Source organism: Callorhinus ursinus, unplaced genomic scaffold, assembly GCF_003265705.2.
Source record: "Callorhinus ursinus isolate GAN/ISIS: 27379988/994484 unplaced genomic scaffold, GSC_fseal_2.0 scaffold1, whole genome shotgun sequence".
Classification (NCBI taxonomy): domain Eukaryota; kingdom Metazoa; phylum Chordata; class Mammalia; order Carnivora; family Otariidae; genus Callorhinus; species Callorhinus ursinus.
In genome coordinates this window covers 16212121-16228183 of record NW_027397063.1, presented here as the reverse complement: position 1 = coordinate 16228183, position 16063 = coordinate 16212121, and the positions used below count along the sequence as shown (strand labels likewise).

Here is a 16063-nt window from a genome sequence, read left to right as displayed (position 1 = left end):
TTTGTTACTCGGCAATAAAAAACTGAAATAGTCCCCAAACAACATTCTCTTAAGATAATCATCTTATTTCCTAATTTAAAACAAGAACAATTGCCTCTCTTATAGTGTAACAGGTCACAAAAATGACCTCAGTGTATGATTGGTTTCTATTTCTATTAGCATTCTATTATTCTAGAGATATTTTAAAGGTTGACACCTTTACCAAAAAATAAATGCACTAATGGCAATTTAAAGAATCAACAAATACTTCATTTCCTCATCAGTGAAATAACAATTGTAGAAGATGGAAATGCACTAGTAAGCTAAACCTCTTCACTGGTGAATTTGCATTTTCTTTGGTATTAAAACTTAAGGCAAAAAAAAAATGAATATCCACCCCTATATATATGATCGACTGCATTATTTCCCCAAATTATTTCTATTCTGCCCAACCTTGCCATGGCTTCCTTGTTGGTTCATTATACTTTCATACACCTCATTGACTAAACATGAGACTTTGGCAGATGGAAAGAAAACAGAAGTAATAGTGGGTCAAGTTCTGAAATAAAGCCGTTAAGATGCATGCCCAGTTTCCCTCAGTCCTTTTGGAGCTTTTGCTACCTGCTGTGATGAAGCAGGTCCCAGGTGAATGTGGCAGCTTCAGCCTGGATTCTACCTTCAGCCGTGGTCCAACAATGAAGGCTTACAGAGGTGACTTGCACTCACACCAAAGTCTGAAGTTCAGCCTAGCCAAGAGGTACCTAGTTGACTGCAGATGAGATAAATTTAATCTCAATCAATATGTGTACTTCTAAGTATGATATAAATGCTTGCTTTGTAGCCATCAATATTTTGTGAGTTTTTGCAATACAGCATTATCTGTTTTTGTTTTGGGTTTTTGGTTTTTTTAGCTTCCACTTATGAGTAGAATATTTGTCTTTTTCAGTCTGACTTATTTCACTTAGCAAATACCCTCTAGGTCCATCCATGCTCTTGAAAATGGCACAAACTCATCCTTTTAATGGTTGCATAATATTTCATTATATACGTATATTATATATCACACACCACATTTTTTCCTTATCCATTTGTCTATTGATGGACACTAACACACAAAAAGCAGAATAAGACCTATAAATACAGAGAACAAACTGATGGTCGCCAGATGGGAGAGGAGTGGTTGGGCAATTGGTGAAGGAGAGAGGGAGATTCAGGCTTACAGTTATGGAATGAATAAATCTCAGGAATAAAAAGCACAGCATAAGGACCATAGTCAGTGATACTGTAATGACAATATAACAGGACAAGATGGTAGCTACACTTGTGGTGAATATATAATGTATAATCTTGTCAAATCACCAAGTTGTACACCCAAAACTGTATAACATTATGTGCCAACTATACTCAAATAAAAAAAAATGTAATAAGAAATTTGATGAGTACAGTCTAATACCAGATATAATTTGTGAAAAGTATAATGGTTTGTGTATGGGAGAGCTATTATCAATTTTCTTATTGTAACAATAGGAATAATACTGCTTTTACTAGAGTTTAACCCTGACCTAAAAGGAGAATATTAACAGCTGAAGTCTCCATTTTAGTTTCCATTTTAATATTAATCCCCTTCAATTTAGCTTCCTCTCAATGATGTATAATACAAGTACAACCTTAGAGATAATTATTACCTAGTACAGAATGTTTTATAACTGTTTACAACATTATTCATATTTAAAGCATAAATTTATTTTCTTTTATTTGACATTGATGGTTTAGCCATAATCACTTTCTTTAAGGGAAAAGATATCTGTTTTGTCCTCAATATAATCATGGTAAACAATTATGTTATATATTAAATTATCCATAAATACCGAATTACTGAAACAAATACAACAACAAATGAATAAGTGGCATAGTGAATAAATACAGTTGTTGGCCATTAAAAACCATCCATGAAGACTGACAGTAACTATAATACATTACTATTGTAATACATAATGATGATATACAAAAATATTTTATTAATGATAAATATATTTGAATTTAAATGACATGATTTTTCCCCTATTTTGAGTATCTAGCATTATGAAAAGGAGAAAGGAATTTTATGTAATAGAGCTACCTTGTGCCAGGACAGAGAATTATCTTTAAAAGTCAAAGATTATGCTCTGCTTCATTGCCCAAGTAATCAATTTCATAGTGTGACTATTTAGTCAGCTTTACAGATGAAGGTAGTACAGGGGAAAGGTTTAGAAATATATTATTAAGACTACTTAAGAAAAATAGATTTTAGAGTACAGTACTTAAGCTAAAAGTTTTATAATGCCTAATGGGAAACAAAGTGCACTAAAGACTAAGTGGAAAGAATGGATGTTCAATTTTGGCTATAGAGAAAAAATAGATGAGTATATTTAAAGAAAACTAAAGTCCAGCCAAATAAGCTATACTTATTTCATATTCTAGTCCTTTTCTGAAACTTTTCTGAGATGGTAAATAAGTCTATGACATGCTTCTCTTAAACATAGCAAACAAAAAGATTTTACTGTAATACTTAAGATACGTGGCACTAATTAGAACTATTTTGTAATACTGAGTATATACAAATATGAAAGTATAAATTTTTCACATATCATTGAAAATAAAAAATATACGAACATATGAAAGTACATTAGAAGGGTGGAAAATTCTTATAGTACATAAAAATGTAATCTACAGTAATGAAATAAAGTTTTTCTAGAGATATTTCAGAAAAATATTTTAAATATATCATGTGGTTGATATTAAATTTTTTTAAGATTATATTAAGAAAAAACAATGCTTTAATTTATTTTATTTTTTTAAGATTTATTTATTCATTTGAGAGACAGAGAGCATGAGCAGGAGGAAAGGGCAGAGGGAGAAGCAGACTCCTCACTGAGCAGTGTGACTGACATGGGGGGCTTGATCCCAGGACCCCAGAATCATGACCTGAGCCAAAAGCAGATGCTTAACTGACTGAGTCATCCAGGTGCCCCAATATTTTATTTTAAATAGCATAAAAGGTAAATGATTTTGTGAAAAGCGCTGTTTTAACACAATAGTTTCTATACATTTGCAAAAAACTGAGAAAGAATACACATTTATTATACAATTAAAAAAAAATTAATCTTAAAATGTTCACACTGTTAGAGAAAAGTTCCAAAATTAAATATGTGCAAATATTTATATATGTAGACACATATTTATCTATCCAGTTAGAAAATGTTTAAGCATTTTAATCAATAATTTTTGGTCAAAATTAAATCAATAATTCAATTTTTCTTGTTTAGTTATTAAAGTCATAACAAAACATTCTAACATGTAATCAGTTTTTTTTATCCTTTTGATCCAAAAATCATGGTTCACTCTTTTTTATTCAATAGAATCTGGAGAACTCAAGGAAACAACTTCATAAGCAAACTATGTTTTTATTTATAAGTTCTGCATCAAGTCCTATCTCAGAGAAATTTCTTGGCTCATAAATAAAATATGTTCTCAAAATGTGAAAAATCACAACCTTAACATTTCTCCTATAGATATGGAGCAATTTTTAACCTTTTTTTAATTATTTCTTTCTTTAATTACGCATTTATTTTTGCTTAATGTGAAATTTTTAAGTTTAGCTTTGTTTCTATTTAACTACATAGTTAAGATATCTATATCTATAGGAAATATTTTCTCTAGACCTTTCTTTAACTGCAGAGTGCAAAATTTGTCTCTAGCTCCTCTAATCACATTGGACTAGTTATAAACTAATTGAATAAGCAATATATCATGCCACCTAATAAAAGCTTCCAAATTTCAGAAAAGATGAAAGTAGCATCTCTCAGACGTCTCATTGTTCATGATCCAACAGAAAGCTTAGTAAACAATGAATCATGGAACACTACATCAAAAACTAATGATACAATGTATGGTGACTAACATAACATAATAAAAAAATTTCAGTAAAAAAAAAAGAAAGAAAGAAAGCTTAAGGTATGAACCAGGAATACAGGTTGGCAGACTTCTTCTCAGCCTTTTTTTTTTAAACAAAAACAGACAGCCTTATTTGCCAGGGATTTCAGAAAGTGTCAAAACTGATTTTGTTTCATTTATTCACACATTGTAGAAATCTAGAAATTTAATCTATAATTAAAATTTTTGATCCAAGGATGAAGGAGCTTTAATTTTAAGGTAGGCTTAACACTTTAGAAAGGAGTAAGAGTTTGTAAGTATCTCTTTAGCTCACCTAATTAAACCCACTTTAATCTAACTAGTTACTTGGTAATCTCTGGACAAATATGCTCTAAATCAACAAATTTGCTAAAGTCTTTTTATGTATATTTCAAATTCCACTATGATAAAAAAAATCTTTTAGAAAATGTCCTGAGATGTTTGTTGTGATGAGACAGACAGAAGCAGCTTTAAGTGCCCTGGCAGAATAAGTTAATTTTATTTTGTATAATTAAAAGTAAATCACCTTAGGGGTTTAAACAGTCATATCTAATGCTCCATTGCAGGGCAAGACATAGCTTTGGATGTGTCTGCATATATCTATACATGGGTAGTGCTCCATTTAGAAAGCCATTTGTAATTAAGAAATATTTTATTTGAGAACCATAAGAAAACCATTATTTCTCTAGTATGCAAGCACATTCCAGGAGATATGTTATTAAGGTTTTATTGGCAATATAATATAGTAAAACAATTAAGAACAATATTAAATACTGTAAAGCATTAAGAAAACTGGAGATTATTTTAATGTAAAAGATTTCATATAGGGTATATAAATTGAACTATAATTCCATAGATAAGAGGGATTTGAAAAAGTGAAGAAGATAAATAACATTCTAGATAAGAGCATACTCTAATATAAATGGAAAAAGTTTGATATGTGAATAAAATAACATGAATAAAATTTTGAAAAACCCAATACCATCAAATCAAAGCAAATACATTATACTGACTGATAGTAAGTTCTAGTGGAAAGTGGTAGATTTGTAACTATATACTTTCCATTTTTCCTTTTTCTAATAATAAAACCTCTTTCCTGGTGAGAGTTAGTACATTGTCTTTACCTGATACAATGAAGAATAAGTGAGCCAGATCTAGCCAAATATGCTAGTCATCTGCACAAAGTGTTTTGTTCATAGAAAAGTGAACACAAATATGTCAATCAGACTTCCTCTATGATTTCTGATTCTGAGAAAGAAAGAATTGCTGAGATTTCTGGAGATAGATATAGTCTTGGAAAGATCAATTTGTCACCTGGCTTGGCCTTATTTGGCACCTTTAATATTTCCATCTAAATTTGTTTAAATCCAGACCTCTACATGAAAAAGGAACTAAAATCAAGGAAAATGAAGTCCAGAGGTAGAGAAAAAGGTGCCAACATCATTTTAGCATATGAACTTATCCTTGCCTGACTTTTCAGTTATATAACACAAAAACATATCCTTCTTACTTTTGTTTTTTTAACATGCAACTAAAATAGGTTTTAAACTTGGAATGGTTATAAATATAGGCAAAAATTTGGTCATGGAGTTGAGAACGTGTTTAGTGTATTTAATCATGTCATTCTTTAAACATTTTCCAGGATAGTAGTGTACATACCCAGTAAATGCCTTCCTTATACTCAGGAAGGTGTCTGGCCAACTGTCTTCCTAGAATACAGAAAGTGGTCAATCAATATTTCTGGAATAAATGAGGAATTGAATGGCCATGCTATAAAAATAAATGAAATACATCTTAATCCCCTTGTTCAGTGAAAGTGTTTTTATGTTCTTTTTCTTCCCTTATTCTCTCTGCTGTGTTCTTAGTTATTTCTATCCTAGTACAGAAGGTTTAGTTACACTACTAATATAATTTGAGTGCAGAAATAATACACAAAAAGGACTATATATGACAAAGGAACTATCTTAATGTTTGTATTGGACAAAAAAAAGCAACAGACCCAATAGAATAGAAAGATCATCCATTCTCTAAAATTATAGCAAGGGGGGAAAAAAAACCAATACTGTTTGGTTGATAGTCTGATATATATCTGAGTGTTTAATTATCAGAGCAATGAATAAACTTTTATTTTGTAGAAAATAGAAAGTAACTGCAGGATAATTAATGACATAAAATGAACAGAATAATGAACAAAAGCAAGGTTTTAAGATAATCATAATCAACCTTGCAGCTTTTGCCAGAGAATGAAGTGTGTGTGTGTGTGTGTGTGTGTGTGTGTGTGTACACACTCAAATGTTGAAAAAGGTACTTTCTAGGTTTAGGAGAGAGTAACTTGAATATATTTTATTGTTAGCATCTGTGCTAGTTTAGTCTAAATTCAAGAGTTATATGTGGTTTTTTTCTTCTAATCTCTCTGATGCAATATCAAAGTAAGAGTGTAATCAACAAAGCTGATAGATCTGCTTATAAAAGTCTTGAAAAACTTGTAGATTAAGAGTCTGGTCAGGCTTATCTGCAACCTCTGCAAAGGGCCTTACAAGGCCTAAGAAAGGAGTCTACTGAGTTCCTACCTGGAGGGATCTGCTTCCAAGCTCATTCAGATTGTTGGCAGAATTCAGGTCTTTTTGCTTGTAGGAGTGAGGTTCTGGTTTCTTTTCTGGTTATCAACCAGAAACACTCTCAGATGTTATAGGCCTACTGCATTCCTGGTCACATGGCAACCTCCAGCTTCCAGCCAGCATTGGTGGATTGAATCCTCTTCATGCTTCAGATCTCTCTGACTTCTTCTGCCACCAGCCTGAGAAGACTTTCCACTTAAGGATGGGATTAGATTACGCCCACTCAGACAATGTCTCTACCTAAAGTCACCAAATTAGTAATCTTAACTACACCTGCAAAATTCCCTTTTGCCATACAATATAAAATAATCACTGGTATAATGCCAGAGGCAAAGGTTACAAAGCTATCTTTTTCTTTTTTTTTGCAATTAAGGTAAGAACACGTAACATGAGATCTACACTCTTAACAAATATTTAAGCCCACAATATAGTATGGTTAACTATAGGGACAGTATTGTATAGTAGATCTCTAGAACTTAATCATCTTGCAAAACTGAAGTTTTATTCCTGTTGAGCAACAAATTCCCATTTCCCCTGGCAACCATCATTCTACTCTCTGCTTCTTTGGATTTGAGTATTTCAGATACCTCATATAATTGGGTTCATGTAGTATTTGTCTTCAGTGACTGGTTTATTTCACTTAGCATAAAGTCCTCTAAATTCATTCATTATGCTGCTGCATAATGACAGGCTTTTCTTATTTTTAAAAGCTGAATAATATTCCATTGAATATATGTACCACATTTTCTTTATCCATTCATTCATAGGTTGTTTCCATACCTTGGTTACTGTGAATAATTCTACTGTAACAGGGGCATGCTGATAATTCTTTGAGGTCCTGATTTCAATTTTTTTGGAATATACTGAGAAATAGGATTGTTGGATTACAAGGTAATTCTATTTTTAACTTTTGAGGTGCTTCCATAGTATTTTCCACAGTGGATGCAGCACTTTACGTTCCCAACAACAGTGTACAAAGATTTCAGTTTTTCCATTTCCTCACAAACTCTTGTTTTTTTTTGTTTTGTTTTGAATAAAATAGCCATCCTAATAAGTGTGAGGTGATGTCTCACTGTGATTTTGATATGTATTTTCCTGATGACTAGTGATGTTGAGCACCTCTTCATGTACCTTTTGGAAATTACCATGTCTTGTTTTGTTATAATGTCTATTCAAATTCTTTGTCCATTTTTAAATTGAGTTATTTGTTTCTTTACTTTTTTTTAAGATTTATTTTACTTGTTTGAGAGAGACAGAGAAAGAGAGCATGAGTGGGGGGAAGGGGGGACAGAGGGAGAAGCAGACTCCCCATTGAGCAGGGACCCCGATGTGGGGTTGGATCCCTGGACCCTGGGATCATGACCTGAGCTGAAAGCAGACACTTAACCAATTGAGCCACCCAGGCACCCTGTGTTTCTTTGCTCTTGAGTGTAGGGGTTGCTTATATGTTTTGGAGATTGAACTTTTATCAGATATGTAGTTTGCAAATATTTTCTCCCATTCCCTGGGTTATCTTTAAATCTATTGTTTCTTTGCTGTACAGAAGATTTTAACTTGATGTAGTCCCACTTACCTGTTTTTGCTCTCATTATCAACGCTTTTGCTGTCATATTCAAGAAATCATTGCCAAGACCAATGTTATGAAGATTTTCCCCATGCTTTCTTCTAAGAGTTTTATAGTTTCATAAACTGAATTTAAGTCTTTAGTTCATTTTGACTTGATTTTTGTGTAGTCCATAATGAAGTTCCAAGTTCATTCTTTTGCATGTGAATATCATTTTCCCAAAACTGTTTGTTAAAGAGGCTATCTTTTACTCATTGTATAGCTTTGGCCCCCTTCTCAAAAATCATTTAATCATATAGACATAGGTTTATTTCTGGGCTCTCTGTTTCATTGCCTGTATGTCTGTCTTTATGCCAGTACCATACTAGTTTGATTACTGTAGTTTTGTAACATGTTTTTTAAAAGACTTATTTATTTATTTATTTATTTGAGAGGCAAAGAATGAGACAGAGAGAGAGCATGAGAGGAGGGAGGGTCAGAGGGAGAAGCAGACCCCACTGAGCAGGGAGCCGTATGTGGGACTCAATCCCGGGGCTCCAGGATCATGACCTGAGCTGAAGGCAGATGATTAACCAACTGAGCCACCCAGGCACCCGCTTTGTAACATGTTTTGAAGTCAGGAACTATGAGTTTTCAAGCTTTCCTTTTTTAATGTTTTCTGGTTTTGTTTTTGTTTGTGCTTTTTTAAAGCTATTCTAAGTATGTTGTGATTCCATATGAATTTTAGAATTGTCTACTCTATTTTTCTATAAATGCCATTGGGATTTTGATGGGCATAGCACTGAACAGGGTCCATTTTAAAATTCTGCCTAATATAAGGACAATGCATTTTCAGACAGGTTCTGATGTTCAAATTGATTTAATAGCAGAACTGCTTGTTAGTCTTTAAGTATCTTCCTAAAAAAAAAAAAAAACATATTTCTATTTCTTTAGGAGATATTTTATCAGTTTTCTGTTTCATTCCACAGGTTACATTGTTTTCATTTTCTTAAAGAATTCCATATGTATTAGAAAGATTTCCATTCATTCATTTTCATCTTTATTAAAAAAAAAAACTTGCTAGATAAGTGACAACTTTAGAAGCATAAAAATATTCTTATGATGGCAAAGATGCTATTAAAGCATAAAACCATCAACAGGAATAAAACAAATTAACCTGATGTTATAAAGAATATGTAAAAATCTTACAGTCCACATTCCTTCAAAATTTGTCTATAAAATATGAAGATATTTGTTGTAGTCCTCACTTAACCCTACATAATTGGTAATTTAAAAAAATTGTAGTTATTTAGTAGGATTGTAAATAATTATTCTCAGTAGCTATAGGGAGTTTCAAATATTGCAAGTTAAACAGACCACAGAATTTTCAAGAAGAAATACAAATATTAATATTTCATCTGAAATGACACTTGTCATCAAATTGATAAAACTCTTATTTTTCAACAAAATTAGAATTACCATTAGCTACTCATAAATGTTCACTTTTTAAACTTTTTGAGCAAAAGGGTTAATTCAAAGATATTTTACTGGAAATAAGATTTTAACTATTATGGAAGGTAAGTTCAATGGTGGATATCTATTGTTTGAAGATATATATGTGAACAATAATTATAATTTTTGAGTAACACCAAATATTTATATAGGTCATTGAGTATTTTTACACACTTAATAAATTAAATGAGTCATGCAATAAGTAAATTAATCATTTTAATCATAGAATGCAAATTACATCATGAAACTTAACACTTGCATAGATTACAGTTGCAAGTTCCCAAGTTCAGTCAAATTTGCATTGCTAGTAGAAATTAAAAAGAAGTAGAAAAGAATGCAGTCATAAACATTGATTAATCCTCAAACACATGTATTTGTAATATACATGGGTCATATTTGTCAGGAATAAGTCTTGTCCTCAATTATTTTTATTCTTTTTTTGTTGGTTTGTTTTTTTCTTTTTTGCACTGCCTCACAAGACTAGTCTAAAGATATGAATTTGCAAATGATGCCTGTTTCCAAAAAAAATGGTAAAATACCAGATAAAGAAGACCTGAGGTGATATTGAATGTATGTTAAAAATATAAAATATTATTAAACTAGAGGTATTAATCGCACTATATTAATTTTTGGTCACTTATTTTAAGCCTTATTCTAATTGGTGTGTCTTAGTATATGAACGAATGCATATTTATACATGTTTATAAATATACATATGTATTGAAAGATTTGCATACACACATATTTTTATGAGTTAGAGTGAAAGGAAGAATAGTCCTCTGAAAGATTGTAGATAATATATAAATTCCTAATTGGCAGTTTACAGTGAATACAATTAAAAATTATATTCATTTTTTTTAAGATTTTATTTATTCTAGAGAGAGAGAGAGTGTGAACTGGGGAAGGGGAGAGGAAGAGGTAGCGGGAGAGAGAGAATCTCAAGCAGACTCTGCAGAGCCCCACATGGCGCTCTCACAACCTGGAGATCATGACCTGAGCCAAATCAAGAGCTGGATGCCCGACTGACTGAGCCACCCAGGTGCCCCTAGGGTATTCATTTCTGTGTCAATCAGTTCAATTGTAAAAGTTTTTATAGTATGTTTCAAAAATTTTTTAGTAAAAACTTACATTTATCCAGCAAAGTAAGGGAACAACTAATTTTGATTTTTATTTTACCCAATAATGTATTGTATTATCAAAATATTCAATTTTTAAGTAAATAACATTCAAAATTCCTATATAAATTTATTCATAATTGAATATGGTGGAAGCACCATTGCATTAATCCTTAATGACTGAATTATATGGAAGACTTGATAGCTCTGTTTCTAGTTGGATATTTACATGTGAATTATCAAAAAATTATAGGCTAGTCAAAAATTGTCTACTAGGGGCGCCTGGGTGGCTCAGTTGGTTAAGCGACTGCCTTCGGCTCAGGTCATGATCCTGGAGTCCCAGGATCGAGTCCCGCATTGGGCTCCCTGCTCAGCGGGGAGTCTGCTTCTCCCTCTGACCCTCTTCCTTCTCATGCTCTCTTTCTCTCATTCTCTCTCTCTCAAATAAATAATTAAAATCTTTAAAAAAAATTGCCTACTATTGGGAAGGTAGAATGTTTGAACTATCAGATAAATTCAGTTTATATAAAGAGTGAACCAAAATGTCAGTCTAAATATAGAGCCACTGTAGTTCTTGAATTATATCCCTTGTCTGTCTTAAGTTAGCAATTTAATAGAATAATTGGCTAGATTTAGAACTATTAAAGCACAACCTTAAAGAAATAATTTTAATTCTTGATAGCATAGGTAGACACATTCATTAGTAATAAAAGTGGTGGGATCTATTATTGAATTAAAGGACAGAATACAGTGAATTATGGAAAAAGTATAATAAAGGTGGTCTAAAATTCTCAATGGAAATATGCATTTGCATACCTTAAGAAGATCTGAGGAAATGTATTTTAAAACTTTCAGCAAATAGTACTGAAAATAAAAATGAAAGAATAGAAAAGTTGAAATACATTTGGTATATCCTTTTACTTTGTTGTACATATTTAGTTAAATATGAAAGTGACACCAGTCACAATAAACCACCACCACCAAGAATCCCAATGTGATTTAATTATAAAAATCTGAGTGTTTCATAAATAGCTATATATTTCATCATTTCAAAAATTGTTTGAATATATTCTCTTAATAATTTAGATTTAATATATTCACTTGTGCTTAATTTCTTCAAAGTATGAGCTCTTTCAGTATTAGCTCTGCTTCTTAATTCAGTGAAATGAGCTTTGGATTCAAAGTTGATACTACAACTCTTTCCGACCATCCTCCTATCAAAAGATCAGATAAAAATAATGATGACTGAGCTGATAAGGCCAATCAACTTTTATACTGCTTCAATTAACTATGCACATGCTCCCTATTTACCCTTAAACAAGATATAGCAAGTCATTTTAACTGCCAGTAAAATGGTACAGAGTAAAACACAAAAGTAACAATTAAGAAATATCTATTTTATTGTTTCCTGAAAGAATATAATGAATATGATTTAAGGACTTGGGCTTTTCTTGGTGAATTTCAAACATGTTAATATAATATACACTATGAAAACTTATTTCCATTTATGAAACAACACTTGGAAATGGTATAATAGTAAGTGAAAGTTCATTAAAAAGGAGACATTTTATCACCTCTGGAAGTCAAGCATTAGGATGTGCACTCTATACCCTTTGCTTAATCTCATTGCCTGTCAGTTCACTTTTTCCATATCAACAATATAACTCTCAGAATATTAGTTACTCAAGAGGCTTTATTTCATATCATAGACACTCTCTGATTTATATAATCACAGAGATTTCCTATGTAAGGTCAGTTATTATGTTATGTGTCACATCTCTTAAAAATTAAATATATCTTTATCTTTCTGCTTCACCTAAGGAGTCAGTATGTCATGCTTAATACCCAGCACATAAATTGCTCTTTAAAATGAATTGGATTTATTTGGCTTAAAAAAAAAAAAAACTTTGATATTTAAATTAAACACAACCTTAATTAAATTTGTATTTTAAGAGGAAAAGCAATGATCCTTAACTATTACTAGAGGGAAATAGCTGTAATCATGCCCACTATTTCAGAGATGATCCAATTTTACTTTTACCTATTAGTAAGAAATATGTCAATATTCTGGCAACTGCTTTACAAGTTATCTGTACATTTTTTTTATCAAATTTCTGTGTTAATTTCCAGTGTAAACACTAACTTTTGTTTATATAATTATAAAACTTATTTTAGTCTTTATTTGATGAAGAATTTTCTGGTTGTTCTTAACAAATTTTAATGTAGTTAATGAAGTTTTTAAATAATATTTCATTCCATAACACAAAATTAAAATGCTTTCAATAAATTAAAACAAACAAAATGTTTTAACATTATATATACATCTTAAGTGACCACTGTGACTATATGATTTGGGAATGGAAATTTAAACCTTATCTGCATTCTTTTTTAAATGTGTGCCTATAAGCTTGTCACTTAGCAGAGAGCCTGAAATATTGTAATCAATCAAAATAGCTATAGCTTAATTAATCTTCCTTTAATTATAAAATATTTTATATAAAAACTGCCTTAGGTTTCTTTGAAAGTCCAGTTGTATTGTTTTGTTTTAAATTTGTCCTAATCTATTTTTAATCTGTATTTCCAATGATAATTTCTACTTTAGTTCACTAAAGTTTTTAAGTGTTAAATGTATAAAAATGGGTAAGAAATCAGAAATTATAATCATAGAATTCTATAATTGTTATGTATACTAAAGATCATCTCATTCAGCACCTTCATCCATGAGACAGAGACTAGTTACATAAAGCCTATCTAGTAATAAGCAGACTATTGATTAGAACTAAGTTATAATGGTGACAATAAAGCAATCCATCTAGAAGCCCAAACTGCCCTACAATATATACAACTCTTAAACTTCCATTAATTTCTTTATAAAAATAAATATAGTGTATATTTTTTGATGAATAATTATAAATTATTGAAAATTTTTATTCTATTAATTTGGTAGAAAATGCATATGTATGTCATCACATTTTTCTTTTTTTAATTTTATTTTATTATGTTATGTTAATCACCATACATTACATCATTATGTTTTGATATAGTGTTCCATGATTCATTGTTTGAGTATAACACCCAGTGCTCCATTCAATACATGCCCCTTTAATACCCATCACCAGGCTAACCCATTCCCCACTCCCCTCCCCTCTAGAGCCCTCAGTTTGTTTCTCAGAGTCCATAGTCTCTCATGGTTCGTCTCCCCCTCTGATTCCTGATTCCACCCCCTTCATTTTTCCCTTCCTACTATCTACTTTTTTAAAAAAAACATATAATGTATTATCTGTTCCTGAGGTACAGGACTGTGATTCAACAGCCTTACACAATTCACAGTGCTCACCATAGCTCATACCCTCCCCAATGTTTATCACCTAGCCACCCCATGCCTGTCACCCCCCACTGTTCCAGCAACCCTCACTTTGATTCCTGAGATTAAGAATTCCTCATAGCAATATGACACATGTCTTTCTCTTATTGACTTATTTCGCTAAGCATAATACACTCTGGTTCCAGCCACATCATTGCAAATGGCAAGATTTCATTCCTTTTGATGGCTGCATAATATTCCATTGTGTATATATATATATATATATACCACATTTTCTTTATCCATTCATCTGTCACTGGACATCTTGTCTCTTCCCATAGTTTGGCTATTCTGGACATTGCTGCTGTAAACATTAAGGTGCATGTACCCCTTCAGATCCCTACATTTGTATCTTTGGGGTAAATACCCAGTAGTTCAATTTCTGGGTGGTATGGTAGCTCTATTTTCAACTTTTTGAGGAACCTCCATACTGTTTTCCAGAGTGGCTGCACCAGCTTGCATTCTCACCAACAGTGTAGGAGAGTTCCATTTTCTCCGCATCCTCGCCAACATCTGTCATTTCCTGACTTGTTAATTTTAGCCATTCTGACTGGTACGAGCTGGTATCTCATTGACGTTTTGATTTGAATTTCCCTGATGTCGAGCGATGTTGAGCACTTTTTCATGTGTCTGTTGCCCATTTGGATGTCTTCTTTGGAAAAATGTCTGTTCATGTCTTCTGCCCATTTCCTGATCAGCTCATTTGTTCTTTGGGTGTGGAGTTTTATAGGTTCTTTATAGATTTTGGATACTACCCCTTTATCTGGTATGTCATTTGCAAATATCTTCTCCCATTCTGTCGGTTGTCTTTTGGTTTTGTTGACTGTTTCCTTTGCTGTGCAAAAGCTTTTTATCTTGATGAAATCCCAAAAGTTCATTTTTGCCCTCGCTTCCCTTGCCTTTGGAGATGTTTCTAGGAAGAAGTTGCTGCAGCTGAAGTCGAAGAGATTGCTGCCTGTGGTCCTCTCCAGGATTTTGATGGACTCCTGTCTCACATTTAGGTCTTTCATCCATTTTGAGTCTATTTTTGTGTGTGGCGTAAGGAAATGGTCCAGTTCCATTCGTCTGCATGTGGCTGTCCAATTTTCCCAACACCCTTTGTTGAAGAGACTGTCTTTTTCCATTGGACATTCTTTCTGCTCTGTCGAAGATTTGTTGGCCATAGAGTTGAGCGTCCATTTCTGGGCTCTCTATTCTGTTCCATTGATCTATGTGTCTGTTTTTGTACCAGTACCATAGTGTCTTGATGGTTACAGCTTTGTAGTAGAGCTTGAAGTCTGGAATTGTGATGCCACCAGCTTTGCTTTTCTTTTTCAACATTCCTCCACCTATTCAGAGTTTTTTCTGGTCCCACACGAATTTTAGGATTATTTGTTCCATTTCTTTGAAAAAAGTTGATGGTTTTGATATGGATTGCATTAAATATGTAGATTGCTCTAGGTAGCATTGACATCTTCACAATATTTGTTCTTCCAATCCATGAGCATGGAACATTTTTCCATTTCTTTGTGTCTTCCTCAATTTCTTTCATGAGTATTTTATAATTCGCTGAGTACAGATTCTTTGCCTCTTTGGTTAGATTTATTCCTAGGTATCTTATGGTTTGGGTGCAATTGTAAATTTCTCTCTCTTCTATCTTGTTGTTGGTGTATAGGAATGCCACTGATTTCTGTGCATTGATTATATATCCCGCCACTTTACTGAATTCCTGGATGAGTTCTATCAGTTTTGGGGTGGAGTCTTTTGGGTTTTCCACCAAAGTATCATATCATCTTCAAAGAATAAGAGTTTGACTTCTTTGCTGATTTGGATGCCTTTTATTTCTTTTGTTGTCTGATTGCTGAGGCTAGGACTTCTAGTATTATGTTGAATAGCAATGGTGAGAGTGGACATCCCTGCCGCATTCCTGACCTCAGGGGGAAAGCTCTGTTTTTCCCCATGGAGAATCATATTTGCTGTGGGTTTTTCATAGATGGTTTTT

General features: G+C 32.4%; 1 long non-coding RNA gene across 1 annotated transcript in view; it reads left to right on the top strand.

Annotated features, from left to right (window-relative positions):
- The window catches only part of LOC141373447 (uncharacterized), a 37584-nt gene extending 28418 nt beyond the window's left edge, over positions 1–9166 (top strand). Inside the window, exon 3 of the long non-coding RNA XR_012379486.1 lies at positions 9081–9166. This is a non-coding gene — a long non-coding RNA (uncharacterized lncRNA). The remainder of the gene's footprint in view (positions 1–9080) is intronic.
- Positions 9167–16063: the final 6897 nt, after the last annotated feature.